We start from the raw sequence: 15,000 nt of genomic DNA, 5'->3' as shown, positions 1-15,000 counted from the left end.
ATGAGGAGAGAGATGTAGTTAGTGGATTAAGTTTCAGTCTCTCTGTTGGAGATGCGAGTGGTTAGTTTATTGTTAAAATACGATGTTTTGGTCAAGGTGGCTCAGTATTTTCCAGACGTACGATGCTTCTCAAGGCCGTCAAGCTGAATTAATATATAACTAACCATAACATTGTGTGTCCTACCATATAATAAGTATATGTTTGTGATAGCAGTTGATATGCATAAATAGTGAAGTTAGAAGTGGTTAGTAAAGGGGAATGCATTTGTGGTTAGTGCATACAGTACAACAACACTTCCGAACCACGCGGTAGTAGTATGGAAAACACCTCAGTTGTCACGTGGCGGTGATTATAGGTGGGTGTGTTGGCTCTTGTGGCGGTGTTCCGTGACCTTTTCCACCTCTCACTCCCTTACCGGTGACCTGACCGCCGCTGGGTGGGGTGTGTCAGTGCGCTCCGGGATGTGAGGTGACGTCCGGCACTGTCCTCCTGCTACTACCAGTACTGTTTGGTAAGGAAAGCAGCTATTCCTGTCCCCGGTATGTTGAGGTTGTTGTTGTTGTGGTTGTTGATGTGGTGAAGTTAGTGAAGGAATTGTGAAGTGTATTTATGGTATATTAACAAAAGAAGATTTACTACTACTACTACTACTACTACTACTACTACTACTACTACTACTACTACTATTACCTCTAGTAGAGTTATTGCTACTAAACTATTCTCGTATCACATATTGCTACTACTATTACTACTACTGCTGCTACTACTACTACTACTACTACTACTACTACTACTACTACTACTACTACTACTACCACTACTACTACTACTACTACTACTACGACCATTACTATTATTACCTCTAATAGAGTTATTGCTACTAAACTGTTTTTGTAGTACACATTACTACTACTACTACTACTATTACTAGTACTACACACACACACACACACACACACACACACACACACACACACACACACACACACACACACAGACAGACAGACACACACACACACACACAGAGAGAGAGAGAGAGAGAGAGAGAGAGAGAGAGAGAGAGAGAGAGAGAGAGAGAGAGAGGGAACATTTTTTCCCTTGCGCAAGTGAAATTTTGAAATCTTGGTGTCAAATGCGAGGAATTTATGACGTCACACCAATTTGCTCCCCCATTGGTCAGCCTGGATTACTAGCTGAGGAGGTCGTTGCTGATTGGTCCTCTGCTTAACCTCAGAATGTCATTGATTGGTTGTGAAATCCCGTGTTTTATTTATTTGTTTGTTTTGTTTGTGTTGTGTAGGAAATCTTATGTATGTTGTTCTCTCTCTCTCTCTCTCTCTCTCTCTCTCTCTCTCTCTCTCTCTCTCTCTCTCTCTCTCTCTCTCTCCGGGGTAAACCACTGTCCCTTTCATTTTCCTTTCACCAACATTCTTCTTCTTCTTCTTCTTCTTCTTCTTCTTCTTCTTCTTCTTCTTCATCTTCTCCTCCTCCTCCTCCTCCTCTACCTCTTCCTCTTCCTCGTCCTCTTCCTCTCCTTACTACTACTACTACCTCTACTACTACTACTACCTCTACTACTACTACTACTACTACTACTACTACTACTACTACTACTACTACTAACCTGGTGATGATAATGATCGTACAAATGTTGGACACTACGCTGTTCCTTGCAAACCTTGTAATTAAATGGCAGTCAAGGATGAGGTCGAGTTGTGGGGGAGAGAGAGAGAGAGAGAGAGAGAGAGAGAGAGAGAGAGAGAGAGAGAGAGAGAGAGAGAGATTAACATACCTGGGCTTCTGTACATCAATAGGCAAGTAGAATGGTCAAATTTCCTTTCTCCCCCCGCCTCCCCCTCTCTCTCTCTCTCTCTCTCTCTCTCTCTCTCTCTCTCTCTCTCTCTCTCTCTCTCTCTCTCTCTCTCTCTCTCTCCTATCTGTCCAATACTACGTAAGTTTATTATTATTATTATTATTATTATTATTATTATTATTATTATTATTATTATTATTATTGTTTTACATTATTATTATTATTATTATTATCATTATTATTATTATTATTATTACTATTAGTAGTAGTAGTAGTAGTAGTAGTAGCAGCAGCAGCAGCAGTAGTAGTAGAAGTAGTGGTGGTGGTGGTGGTGGTAGTAGCAGCAACAGTAATAATAATAATGATAATAATAATAGTAATAATAATAATAGCAGTAATAATAATAACAATAACAATAAGAATAGCAGCAGTAGCACCACCACCACCACCACCACCACCACCAGCACCAGCACCAGTACTCTGGCAGCCAGGCAGGAGGGGCCCATCACCATATCATTTCACAAGAGCGGGACACGTTTTTGTTTTCCTGGAAGGTGAGGAGGCAGAGAGGCATCCAGGAATCCGTGGCATTTACTCTTACTAGGCAGCGCGGGGAGGAGTGTGGGGAACCCGTTTGGTATCCCCAGCAGGAGGAGGAGGTGGTGGTAGGGTGGGTGGGCGAGTGGGTGGCTAGGCTGGGGTGATGAAAGTTTGTTGTATTGTAATTTCTATTCTTCTTTCGTGTGTTTGGCTACATATTTCAGTGTGTGTGTGTGTGTGTGTGTGTGTGTGTGTGTTTATTTTGCATGGTGTATGGGTGATATTGTAGAAACTTGAATTATCATTTTTCTTCTCTGGTGTGTTTAGCATGTGTGTTTCAGTGTGTTGTTTATTTAGTTGTTTGTTTGTTTATGTGTTTAATTATACGCTTAGTGTGGTGTATGGGTGTACGGATTGGCTGGAATGGTGAAGACGTGTTGCATTATAATGTTTCTTCCTTCTCGGGGTTGCAAAAAGTCGAACCCACTGGGCTTTTGGGGTTTTATTTATTTATTTATTTTTTGGGGGTGATTTTCTAGTTGTATTGGGGGGTTTAATTATTTTCTTATTCCTTATATATAAATGAATTTAAATAAATAATTAAAAAGTAATGTAGAGTGAAACAAGGTTACCTGAAGGACAGACACTTGTTTGTCATGTTGATGCGGGCTGGTCTGGCTGGACAAAGCCTGTGTTAACTTGTGCTGTACAGGAAATGAACGGCTCAGGCTTGACTGCTTTTACATTTTTTATGTCTATGTACACGCGGCTCACTACTTCATGAAGCTGCTTTCCTACCGTTATTTTTACCTAAAGCCACATGTCAACTCAAGGGATTTTAATAGGTAAATATCATTGGCCAGAAGTCGTAACGTGTCAGTTAAGCCACACACACCTCTTTGTAACCCACTCCATGCCTGCCTCCCCATCCACACTGACTCCTATACTTTATACATTTCTCATGCTCCCTCCCTATCTCCTTCATCGAAACCCCCTACTCTCTCTCTCTCTCTCTCTCTCTCTCTCTCTCTCTCTCTCTCTCTCTCTCTCTCTCTCTCTCTCTCTCTCTCTCTCTCTCTCTCTCTCTCACTGTATGTATGTATTTTTTTTTCTTTTATGTAGGAAGGACACTGGCCAAGGGCAACAAAAATTAATAATAACCAAAAATGCACACTGAAATGGCAGTCCCATAAAAGGGTCAAAGCAGTGGTCAAAAATTGATGAACAAGTGTCTTGAAACCTCCCTCTTGAAGGAATTCAAGTCATAGGAAGGTGGAAATACAGAAGCAGGCAGGGAGTTCCAGAGTTTACCAGAGAAAGGGATGAATGATTGAAAGTACTGGTTAACTCTTGCGTTATGTATGTATGAAGGAGGTATGAGAAGCACGGGGGATGGGAGAGGGAGAAGGCAGGCCCCAGATTCACGTCAAGGCAGCAGTAGCCAATGACAGGTGCCTTGGAAAAACAGATGACAGATGTTGCTTTGGTTAGAAATATAAGTAGGAAAGTTGCTTCATCAAATAGGAAGCTGTCTGTACATATATACACCTTATTTGTCAATGTGATATGAAGCTAAATTTTTATGTGTAAGATTTAGATAAAAAAAAAAAAAAAACCGCAGGATGTTGTTTTATATATATATTTTTTTTGTTGGGGGTGTTTTTTCGTGTTTAATGGATTTCAGTGTGTTGTTTATTTATTTGTTTGTTTCTTTGTTTATTTACATTTTTTGGTGTGGTGTGTGGGAGCATGGATTGACTGGGATGGCGAAGACTTGTATTATCACTATTATTCTCCTTTCCTGTGTTTAACTTGCGTATTTCAGTGAGTGTTAGCGTGTGTGTGTGTGTGTGTGTGTGTGTGTGTGTGTGTTTTGGCATAGTGAGCGGTGTCTGGATGGACTGGGGTGATGATACCTTGTAGTATTGTGACGTGTGTTCCTCTTTCGTGTGTATAACTTGTGTATTTGAAAGTGTCTTGGTGTGTTTTATTGTTACTTGTTGTTGTGATGTGTTGTTATGGGTGATTCTTGTTTTTGTCTGTTATTTCGTTCACTTTCATAATGTGTGCCGTTGTAAATGCGGAAAATACTAGTACTGTGTGTGTGTGTGTGTGTGTGTGTGTGTGTGTGTGTGTGGGAAGGTAGGCGGAAGAGTCTGTTTCCTAACCATTCTAGGAAGAGAGAGAGAGAGAGAGAGAGAGAGAGAGAGAGAGAGAGAGAGAGAGAGAGAGAGAGAGAGAGAGAGAGAGAGAGAGAGAGAGAGAGAGAGAGAGATCGGAAATGACTGCGGTGTGACATTGGTGTGGTCAAGCTGGCCACTTTTATTAGTAATGTGCTCTCTCTCTCTCTCTCTCTCTCTCTCTCTCTCTCTCTCTCTCTCTCTCTCTCTCTCTCTCTCTCTCTCTCTCTTTCTAAAAAAAAAAATCATAATTTTCACTCCTCCTCCTCCTCCTCCTCCTCCTCCTCCTCCTCCTCCTCCTCCTCCTCCTCCTCCTCCTCCTTCTCCTCCTCCACACATCCTGCGAGAAAATAAGGAAGGAAGGGAGAGTGGGAGAGTGTAAAGGGGGAGAGGGAGAGGAGAGAGTCAGGAGGGAGGAAAAGGAGAGGAGGAAGAGGGAGAGGACCGTGGAGAGAGGATATCCTTCCAAATCCTCCCACGGGAAGAGGAGGAGGAGGAGGAAGGTAAATTGAAAAGATGAATGAGGAGGAGGAGGAGGAGGTATAATAATAATGAGAGAGAGAGAGAGAGAGAGAGAGAGAGAGAGAGAGAGAGAGAGAGAGAGAGAGAGAGAGAGAGAGAGAGAGAGAGAGAGAGAGAGAGAGAGAGAGAGAGAGATATTACTAGCGGATTTTTTTTGGTTACCTTGTGTGTGTGTGTGTGTGTGTGTGTGTGTGTGTGTGTGTGTGTGTGTGTGTGTGTAGAGGTAGGAAAATCACTTGTTTCCGCTTACTGGGAGACACATTGCAAGGACGAGAGAGAGAGAGAGAGAGAGAGAGAGAGAGAGAGAGAGAGAGAGAGAGAGAGAGAGAGAGAGAGAGAGAGAGAATTTGTCATAGAGAATATAATTACATAGTATATGATGTAAACTTCACACACACACACACACACACACACACACACACACACACACACACACACACACACACACACACACACACACACACACACACACACACACTTCTCTCTCTCTCTCTCTCTCTCTCTCTCTCTCTCTCTCTCTCTCTCTCTCTCTCTCTCTCTCTCTCTCTCTCTCTCTCTCTCTGAGGTTGTGGCTCTGCTCTCCCCTCCTCCTCATCTGAGAAGAGAGCCAGATTACCTCCTCCTCCTCCTCCTCCTCCCTCTCAGACAGTTTGAAGGAAGGGAGGAGGAGGAGGAGGAGGAGGAGGAGGAGGAGGAGGAGGAGGAGGAGGAGGAGGAGGAGGAGGAGGAGGAGGATGAAAGGAGAGAGGGAGGGAGGAATGGGGTGGCTCGTAACAGTATGGTTAGGTTTGTTTGATTATTTGCTTTTGTTTGCCTAATTCTTCTTCATCTTCTTCTTCTTCTTCTTCTTTCTATTATTATTATTATTATTATTATTATTATTATTATTATTATTATTATTATTATTATTATTATTGCTATTGTTATTGTTTTGCCTCACTTTTTTTCTTGCTGATGAGAGAGAGAGAGAGAGAGAGAGAGAGAGAGAGAGAGAGAGAGAGAGAGAGAGAGAGAGAGAGAGAGAGAGTCACACACACACACACACACACACACACGTACATGTACACAATGTTCACACGGAGAAGTCGCAGAGACCTTGTGTGTGTGTGTGTGTGTGTGTGTGTGTGTGTGTGTGTGTGTGTGTGTGTGTGTGTGTGTGTGTGTGTGTGTGTGTGTGTGTGTGTGTGTGTGTGTGTGTGTGTGTGTGTGTGTGTGTGTGTGTGTGTGTGTGTGTGTGTGTGTGTGTGTGTGTGTGTGTCAAAATGATAAGCACGCGCCATATTTTTATTATAATTGCCTTTTTTCAAACCCTTCCTCCTCCTCCTCCTCCTCCTCCTCCTCCTCCTCCTCCTCCTCCTCCTCCTCCTCCTCTTCCTCCTCCTCTTCCCGAAACCTTGGTTGAAACGCCCTCAGTCACACCCACATGTATAGGGTGTAGGCGCCCCTCCTCCCCTTCCCGTGTGTGTGTGTGTGTGTGTGTGTGTAAGGTGTGGGTTGGCGTTGGTAATCAAGGCGGAGAGAGAGAGAGAGAGAGAGAGAGAGAGAGAGAGAGAGAGAGAGAGAGAGAGAGAGAGAGAGAGAGAGAGAGAGAGAGTTAAAAGGCAGGATCTGAAGCTATCGTAGTGATTTCACCCCACTCTCTCTCTCTCTCTCTCTCTCTCTCTCTCTCTCTCTCTCTCTCTCTCTCTCTCTCTCTCTCTCAAAGAACAAAGTAATATATATATATATATATATATATATATATATATATATATATATATATATATATATATATATATATATCCTCATTTATTGTTTGAAACACACACACACACACACACACACACACACACACACACACACACACACACACACACACACACACACACACACACACACACACACACACACACACACGGGGGATCAGCGGTGGTGTGTGAAGGAGGGAATGAAAGGAAAGAAAGGTGTGTTGTTGTTCCTTTACTCTTTGACAAGGCGTGGAATCATAGAATCATATTAGTTTGATGATTACATTAGATTGCATCAGATTACGCATATTACATTTTTTTTTTTCTATGTAAGTGGGACACTGGCCAAGGGTAATAAAAATTCAGTAAAAAAAAAGCTCACTAAGATGCCAGTCCCATTAAAGGGTCCAAAGGGGTAGTTAAAAATTGAAGGATAAGTGTGTTGAAACCTCCCTCTTGAAGAAATTCAAGTCATACGAAGGTGGAAATACAGAAGCAGGCAGGGAATTCCAGAGTTTACCAGAGAAAGGGATGAATGATTGAGAATACTGGTTAACTCTTGCATTAGAGAGGTGGACAGAATAGGGGTGAGACAAAGAAGGTCCTCGTCTCTTTTTACTTATTCTCCTCTGTTACTAATGTTTACAACATTTCTACAATGAAGGCGAGAATGAATTCCTTTCCCTCCTCCGTGACGCCACCTAAGGGAATGCACCGCTTGCCAGGGGGAGGCGGGTGTTTGAGGAAAACGCTGCTATTCTCATGTAATCCTGTCACGCACGCCAGCGTTGTGGATGACGAGTCACTCATATTCTGGTGGATGTGTATGCACGGCACTGCAAGGGAAAGGGTGGGCGGGGTTAGTGGTCATGCTGGCTAGGGGAAGGCGGTGGTTGGCACGGCCCTGTGTTTAAGATATGTAAATCTAGGCGCTACTTAACTTTCCTCGCTAAGGAAAGGGTAAGCAGGCCCAAGCATTATTGTGTAACACCTCTGGCCCGCACCTCCGATACTTGGAAATGTCCCTAGTTAAGTGACGCGGGTTTTTAAGTGTGTGTGTTTATGGTTGTAGTGACAGACTATAATTACCAGCGCACGCCAGGTTAAGAACATTGCACCAGCGTCACCACATCAACGACACAGCGTTTATTTATTCTATTCATTTATTTTCTTTGGCGTGTATTTTTTTTTTTTCAGTTTTATTTTAGGCATGTGAATAATTGGTGAGGAATGTGGACAGTTGGTGGTGTTGATTTTTGATGCTCATTGACTCAGCAATGGAGATGCGGTGAGGTGCTGCCCCAACAAACATGATTCATGTGACGGACAGAATTAGTGATAGCAAAGAACAACAACGTGCAGGAAAAAAAAAAAAAAAAAAATCGGAAATCCTGTGAGTGCGAGAGTGAGTGAGTGAAGCAGTGTGAGGCAAGACTGGTGTGCGTGGAGGCAGGGGAGACACAGACAAGGGGGGAACAAGAGGTTGGTCTTTTATGCATGTATTTATTTATTTACTTTATTTGTTTATTTATTTTTAAACTAAATAATTATTTAAGCGAGTTTGATAAAAAAAAATAAATAAATAAGCACCCAAAAGCTTGTTGATGATTAAAAGAAAAATTATGAAGCAGTGAAAGGGTTGAACCAGTCCTGAGCAGTACTACACACAGACACTCACGGCGCATCGCGGCGCCGCTGACGAAGAGAATGAAGCCCATGAGGAGTAACATCACCAGCGCCCGCCTCCACGTGAACAGCTTATTCCTCCATGGCTCCTTCCTGAAGCGTTCCATGAAAGGCATCGTGGGTATTACCGCTCAGACGGCTAATCTGTAAGAGCACGGCAGAAAATTCCAGTATAAAAGTAATTTGATGCATAGTTGCCATTAGAAAAAAAAAAAAAAAAATCAAGGGGAAAGAAGCAGCTGGGCGCGGCGCTCTCCCGGCGACTGTAGTCTGCACACTGTGAACGGTTGTACTTTTCTGAGGGAGAGAGAGAGAGAGAGAGAGAGAGAGAGAGAGAGAGAGAGAGAGAGAGAGAGAGAGAGAGAGAGAAAGGGAAACACTTATGTACTGCAAGTGAAAAAAAAGAAAGCAAAAAAAAACTTTTCTTCATTAACTTCTGCAACATTCGCGGACTAAGTTCTAATTTTCAATCTGTAGAACACCACCTCTCCTCTTCTAAACCTCATCTTCTTTTCCTCACTGAAACTCAGGTGTCTGAGGCAACTGACAGTAGCCCCTTTTCTGTTCCCTCCTACTTTCTCTATCCTCAATTTCAGTCCAAAGCTGGATGCTGCGTTTATGTGCGCAATGACTTAACCTGCTCTCGTGCCCACGCTCTTGAATCTTCCGAGTTTTCCACCATCTGGCTACGACTACAGAGTCACTCTCAAACTAAATTTATCTGTGCTGTATACCTCTCTCCTAACTCCTCTGACTATAAAGAATTCTTTGACTACTTAACTTCCAAAGTGGAGCACATTCTGACCCTCTTCCCTTTTGCAGAGATCTCCATTCTTGGAGACTTCAATGTTCACCACCAGCTTTGGCTTTCCTCTCCCTTCACTGACCATCCTGGTGAACTAGCCTTCAACTTTGCTATCCTCCACGACCTAGAGCAACTGGTGCAACACCCTACTCGTATTCCTGACCATCTTGGAGATACGCTAAACATTCTTGATCTTTTCTTAATCTCTAATCCTTCTGCTTATGCTGTTACCCTCTCTTCTCCGTTGGGCTCCTCCGATCACACTCTCATATCTGTTTCTGTGTCTTGTCCTATCGCTCCAGTCCCTCCTCAGGATCCCCCTAACCGGAGGTGCCTCTGGCGTTTTGCCTCTGCTAGTTGGGGGGACCTGAGGAGGTATTTTGCTGATTTTCCTTGGAATGACTACTGCTTCCGTGTCAGAGACCCGTCTTTGTGTGCTGAGCGCATAACAGAGGTGATAGTGTCTGGCATGGAGGCGTACATTCCTCACTCTTTTTCTCGTCCTAAACCTTCTAAACCTTGGTTTAACGCAACTTGTTCTCGTGCTATACATGATAGAGAGGTGGCCCACAAAAGGTACTTAAGCCTTCCATCACCAGAATCTCATGCACCTTATATTTCTGGCTGGAACCATGCCAAGTCTGTTCTCCAAGTAGCCAAAAACTCCTTCATTAACAGAAAGTGCCAAAATCTTTCAAGATCTAACTCCCCTCGTGAGTTCTGGCATCTAGCCAAAAAAAAAAAATAAATAAATAAATAATAAATAAATAATTAGATAAATAAAAAGTAAATAAATAATAAAATAAATAAATAAATAAATAAATGAATGAATAATAAAAAATAGATAAAAAATAGAAAATAAAATAAATTCCAATAACTTTGCTTCTTCATCTTTCCCTCCTTTATTTCAGCGTGACGGCACCTCTGCTATCTCGCCCATTTATAAAGCTGAACTTCTCTCATACCTTTGCTAAAAACTTTACCTTGGATAATTCAGGGCTTGTTCCTCCTTCTCCTCCACCTCTGACTACTTCATGCTATCCATTAAGATCCTTCGCAGTGATGTTTTCCATGCCCTCGCTGGCCTAAACCCTCGGAAGGCTTATGGACCTGATGGGATCCCTCCTTTTTTTCTCTGAAACTGTGCCTCCGTGCTTGCACCTTGCCTAGTTAATCTTTTCCAACTCTGTTTGTCAACATCTACCTTTCCTTCTTGCTGGAAGTTTGCCTACATTCAGCCTGTTCCTAAAAAGGGTGACCGTTCTAATCCCTCAAACTATCGTCCTATTGCTTTAATTTCCTGCCTAACTAAAGTTTTTGAATCTATCCTCAACAGGAAGATTCTTAAACATCTATCACTTCACAACCTCTCTGATTGCCAGTATGGGTTCTGTCAAGGCCACTCTACTGGTGATCTAGCTTTCCTTACTGAGTCTTGGTCATCCTCTTCCTTCTTTTTGCTGTTGCCTTAGACATATCAAAAGCTTTTGACAGAGTCTGGCACAAAGCTTTGATTTCCAAACTATCCTCCTACAGCTTCTATCCTTCTCTTTGTAACTTCATCTCATGTTTCTTTTCTGGCCGTTCTATTGCTGCTGTGGTAGACGGTCACTGTTCTTCTAAACCTATTAACAGTGGTGTTCCTCAGGGTTCTGTCCTGTCACCCACTCTCTTTCTATTATTCATCAATGATCTTCTAAGCCAAACTTCTTGTCCTATCCACTCCTACGCTGATGATACCACCCTGCACTTTTCCACGTCTTTCATAGACGTTCAGTCCTTCAGGAAGTAAACAGTTCACGCAGGGAAGCCACAGAACGCCTGACTTCTGATCTTTCTAAAATTTCTGATTGGGGCAGAGCAAACTTGGTATTGTTCAATGACTCAAAAACTCAATTCTTTCATCTATCAACTCGACACAACCTTCCAGACAACTATCCCCTCTTCTTCAATGACACTCAACTGTCCCCCTCTTCTACACTGAAAATCTCCGGTCTGTCCTTTACTTATAATCTGAACTAGAAACTTCACATCTCATCTCTAGCTAAAACAGCTTCTATGAAGTTAGGTGTTCTGAGACGTCTCTGCCAGTTTTTCTCTCCCTTCCAGTTGCTAACTCTGTACAAGGGCCTTATCCGTCCATGTATGGAGTATGCTTCACATGTCTGGGGGGCGTTCCACTCATACCGCTCTTTTAGACAGGGTGGAATCAAAATTTTTTCGTCTCATCAACTCCTCTCCTCTAACTGACTGTCTTCAGCCTCTCTCTCACCGCCGCAATGTTGCATCTCTAGCTGTCTTCTACCGCTATTTTCATGCTAACTGCTCTTCTGATCTTGCTAACTGCATGCCTCCCTTCCCCTTGCAGCCTCATTGCACATCACTTTCTTCTTTCTCTCACCCCTATTCTGTCCACCTCTCTAATGCAAGAGTTAACCAGTATTCTCAATCATTCTTCCCTTTCTCTGGTAAACTCTGGAACTCCCTGCCTGCTTCTGTATTTCCACCTTCCTATGACTTGAACTCCTTCAAGAGGGAGGTTTCAACACACTTATATTTCAATTTTTTACTATCGCTTTTGTTTTTTTTACAGTTTTGTTGTCCTTGGCCGGTGCCTCTCCTGCATCGAAATAAATAAATAAATAGATAAGCGAGAGGACTTTTTGTTAAGGCAGCCTCGTGGTTTGAGGTGTTAGTGAGGCCTTCTCGTAAGCCTTCTTGTGTGTTGACAAATACCTTTAACGTGTGAGCTGTAGTCTGAATCACCGCCACCTCTGCGTGTGCTGTGCTGTGCCTATGGCGTGAGGGCGGGGAATGACGAGAGACACCACCACCACTGCTGCTGCTACTACTGCTGCTGTTGCTGCTGTCTCTTTGTACTCTTGTTACTCGGTTTTTTCCATTTTCTGCTTATTGTTTGCGTATTGTTTGTCTTTGTCTCTCTTTGTTTTATTTCCTCTCCTCTACGTATGAGTTTTTTTTTGTGTGGATTATTTTTGGTAATTCGTATTGCCCTATTTTTTCCTGAACAAGTTATGCCCATTTTCTTTTTTTTTTTTACCCGTTTATACGTAATCTCGTCATGTGTTTTTTTTTCTGTACTCGTTTTTTTCTTTTTTACTTTTCTCGTTTTGTTTACACATTTTAATTTTTTTTTCCATTTTTTTTCCTGCTCACCGTCTGCTCGTTCGCGACTCTTCCGGAAAAAGCAAACAAACAAAACAAGCAAAAATATCAGTAGTAAAACAACACACACACACACACACACACACACACACACACACACACACACACACACACAAATAATAATAATAATAATCTTGACTAAAAGCACTCTCTCTCTCTCTCTCTCTCTCTCTCTCTCTCTCTCTCTCTCTCTCTCTCTCTCTCTCTCTCTCTCTCTCTCTCTCTCTCTCTCTCTCTCTCTCTCTCTCTCTCTCTCTCTCTCTCTCTCTCTCTCTCTTAGCTGTGGGTGATGTGTCGGCCTCTACTTTTTCTTTTTTTTTCAGACTCGTATTCAGAAAGGCTCACCTGTCTCGCCACGCCAATTTTCAAAGGTCCCAGAGATGAGCAGCCTGGTTTTCAAGAGTGTTTCTCACTTTAACAGCGTAGATCTTTTTATTCGATCACTCGAACCTTAAAGAAATACACACAAACTCGTGTATCGTCAGGGACCTAAAGTGTTTTGAATGTGGTGGAGGAGTGGCACAGAATGGACTGAGAGTTTGATTTGCGTCCGGTCTCTGCGGCGCTTCCAGGAGTCTTTTTGCCTCATGGAGGATACATGCGAATTTCGAAAGAGGAAAACTAAAGAAAAAAAAAATGGTGACTCATATATTTCACGTATTTTTTTTTTTTTACTTATTCAGACACTACTATAAAATAAATGAAGGAAAAAAATGGAATACTAAACAGAACAAAGGATTGCATCATGAAACTGTTCGTAACAAAGGAGAATGTGTCAAAGGATACAGAGGATGAGTGGTATTCCTTACAACACGAGACAAGCTGTTAAATATACATTCCTTAGAGAGACGCAGGTTAAGAGGGGACCTGATAGAAGTCCTTTAGTGGTATAGGGATTATACTCGTAACAAAATTCTCAGGATCAGTAATCAGGCTGGAACAAGAAATAAGGGGTTCAAACTGGAAAAAAAAAAAAAACTTAGGTTCAAGAAAGAGATAGGAAGGAATTAGTTCTCAAATAGAGTGGTAGGTGAATGGAACGAATTCAGTAATGAGGTTGTTAGTGGTGAGTCATTAGGCAGCTTTAACAGAAGATTAGACAAATTTATGGATGATGGAAATATGTAGATATGTTTGTTGTAGGGACTGCCACGTGTAGGCCTGGTGGCGTCCTGCAGCTTCCCTTGTTTTCTTGTGTTCTTATGTTTATTGGTTGACAGGTTGGTGTGGTGATGGGTTTGTTGACTAATCGGCCGCCAGCTGACATGACGCAGAGGAGAGGTGCTGTGGAGTGTGTGAGTCCTGTGTCAGGGATGGCAAGGCTTTCAATAGCAAATAGAAAGGGGTAGTAAAATAAATAAATAAAGAAGATAACATCATCCAAATAATAATGATAATAATCCCATGAAATATTTTTTTAAGGTCTAAAGGAACGGTCATGAATATAAAAATTTACTTTCTTCTTGGTTATGTAAATAAAATTTTGTAGATACTTTTGCAGTCAGTAAAACTTAGAACAAGAAAATAAATGAAATTGCAAGCTGCAAGTGGTTAAACTAGATGTTGACAGATGGAGATGAGGAAGGCGCACGGAGCAATCCCTTGGTTTACAAGGCAACTGTAAAACAACCATATTCCCGCTGTTTGCTGGGCCTCTCACATGGAAAATCCCAATCACAAAATATTGTAGATTAAGAGAAAATACGCCAGAACTGATGATAATATGTATATTGAGAGAAATTCTTTTGTTAGTATTTAGATCCAAAAATTATTAATAGGCAGTGTTAGAATTCAAGAGTACGTGGGACCATTAGCAGATATGTTCAAGAATAATTTGTGAATGTGGAACGGTGATAAACTATTAAGGGTGTTGCAAAATAATGACTTACAACATTTTAGATGTTATGCGCCATTATATGAGGCTGGGCGCAAGATTTCGGCGTCAGAGGCTAATTGACATCGCTGCCCACTGGAGCGTTCGTCAGGCCACAAAACCCTGCATTGTTTAAAGGCTTCGTTCATATGAAAGTAACCATTTTTGTGCCTATATGTAGTAATTATATGTGTCACAGACTGATTGACAGCATTGCCCACACAGAGAACAAGGATGTAAAATTCCCTTTGCCAGTTAGTTATTAGTTATTATTATTATTATTATTATTATTATTATTATTATTATTATTATTATTATTATTATTATTGTATTTATTTATTTATTTATTTATTTATTTGTTTATTTGTTTATTTATTATTTATTTATTTATTTATGTATTTATTTATTTGTTTATTTTTTTGTGGCGGGGTGGAACAAAATTTAGGATGTAAACTGATGAGGGTAAAATGTGTATGAAAAGGCAGTAGTCCAACACCAGTGATGCACAATTGAATGTAACATCTACACAAGTAGGATATTTTCTACCAAAAATTATGGTAAACCCTTGAGGCATTACATGTTATAACTTATTCGTTTAAATTTTATTATCATGAACTGATTAGTCATCTTTGTTCCCGGTACTGGAGGTCCCACAGTTCTAAGGCAA

The 15,000-nt window shown here is 41.6% G+C and overlaps 1 long non-coding RNA gene and 1 pseudogene across 2 annotated transcripts; one reads left to right on the top strand and one right to left on the bottom strand.

The window, feature by feature from the left end:
• The first annotated feature begins 345 nt into the window (after positions 1-345).
• Positions 346-15,000, top strand: part of LOC135092557 (uncharacterized) — a 54,212-nt pseudogene continuing 39,557 nt past the window's right edge.
• Positions 6,841-13,217, bottom strand: LOC135092739 (uncharacterized). 2 transcript variants are annotated; one of them, XR_010263046.1, is made up of 3 exons: positions 12,806-13,217; positions 8,462-8,613; positions 6,841-7,619 (listed from the first exon to the last, which is right to left on the bottom strand). It is a non-coding gene; the product is annotated as an uncharacterized LOC135092739 (long non-coding RNA). The 2 variants fall into 2 exon arrangements; XR_010263047.1 differs by lacking the exon at positions 12,806-13,217 and adding an exon at positions 12,011-12,223.

The sequence above is a fragment of the Scylla paramamosain genome, chromosome 40 (assembly GCF_035594125.1).
Source record: "Scylla paramamosain isolate STU-SP2022 chromosome 40, ASM3559412v1, whole genome shotgun sequence".
Taxonomy (NCBI): domain Eukaryota; kingdom Metazoa; phylum Arthropoda; class Malacostraca; order Decapoda; family Portunidae; genus Scylla; species Scylla paramamosain.
The sequence above is the reverse complement of the archived record's forward strand: the minus strand, read 5'-3'. Positions and strand labels throughout refer to the sequence as shown.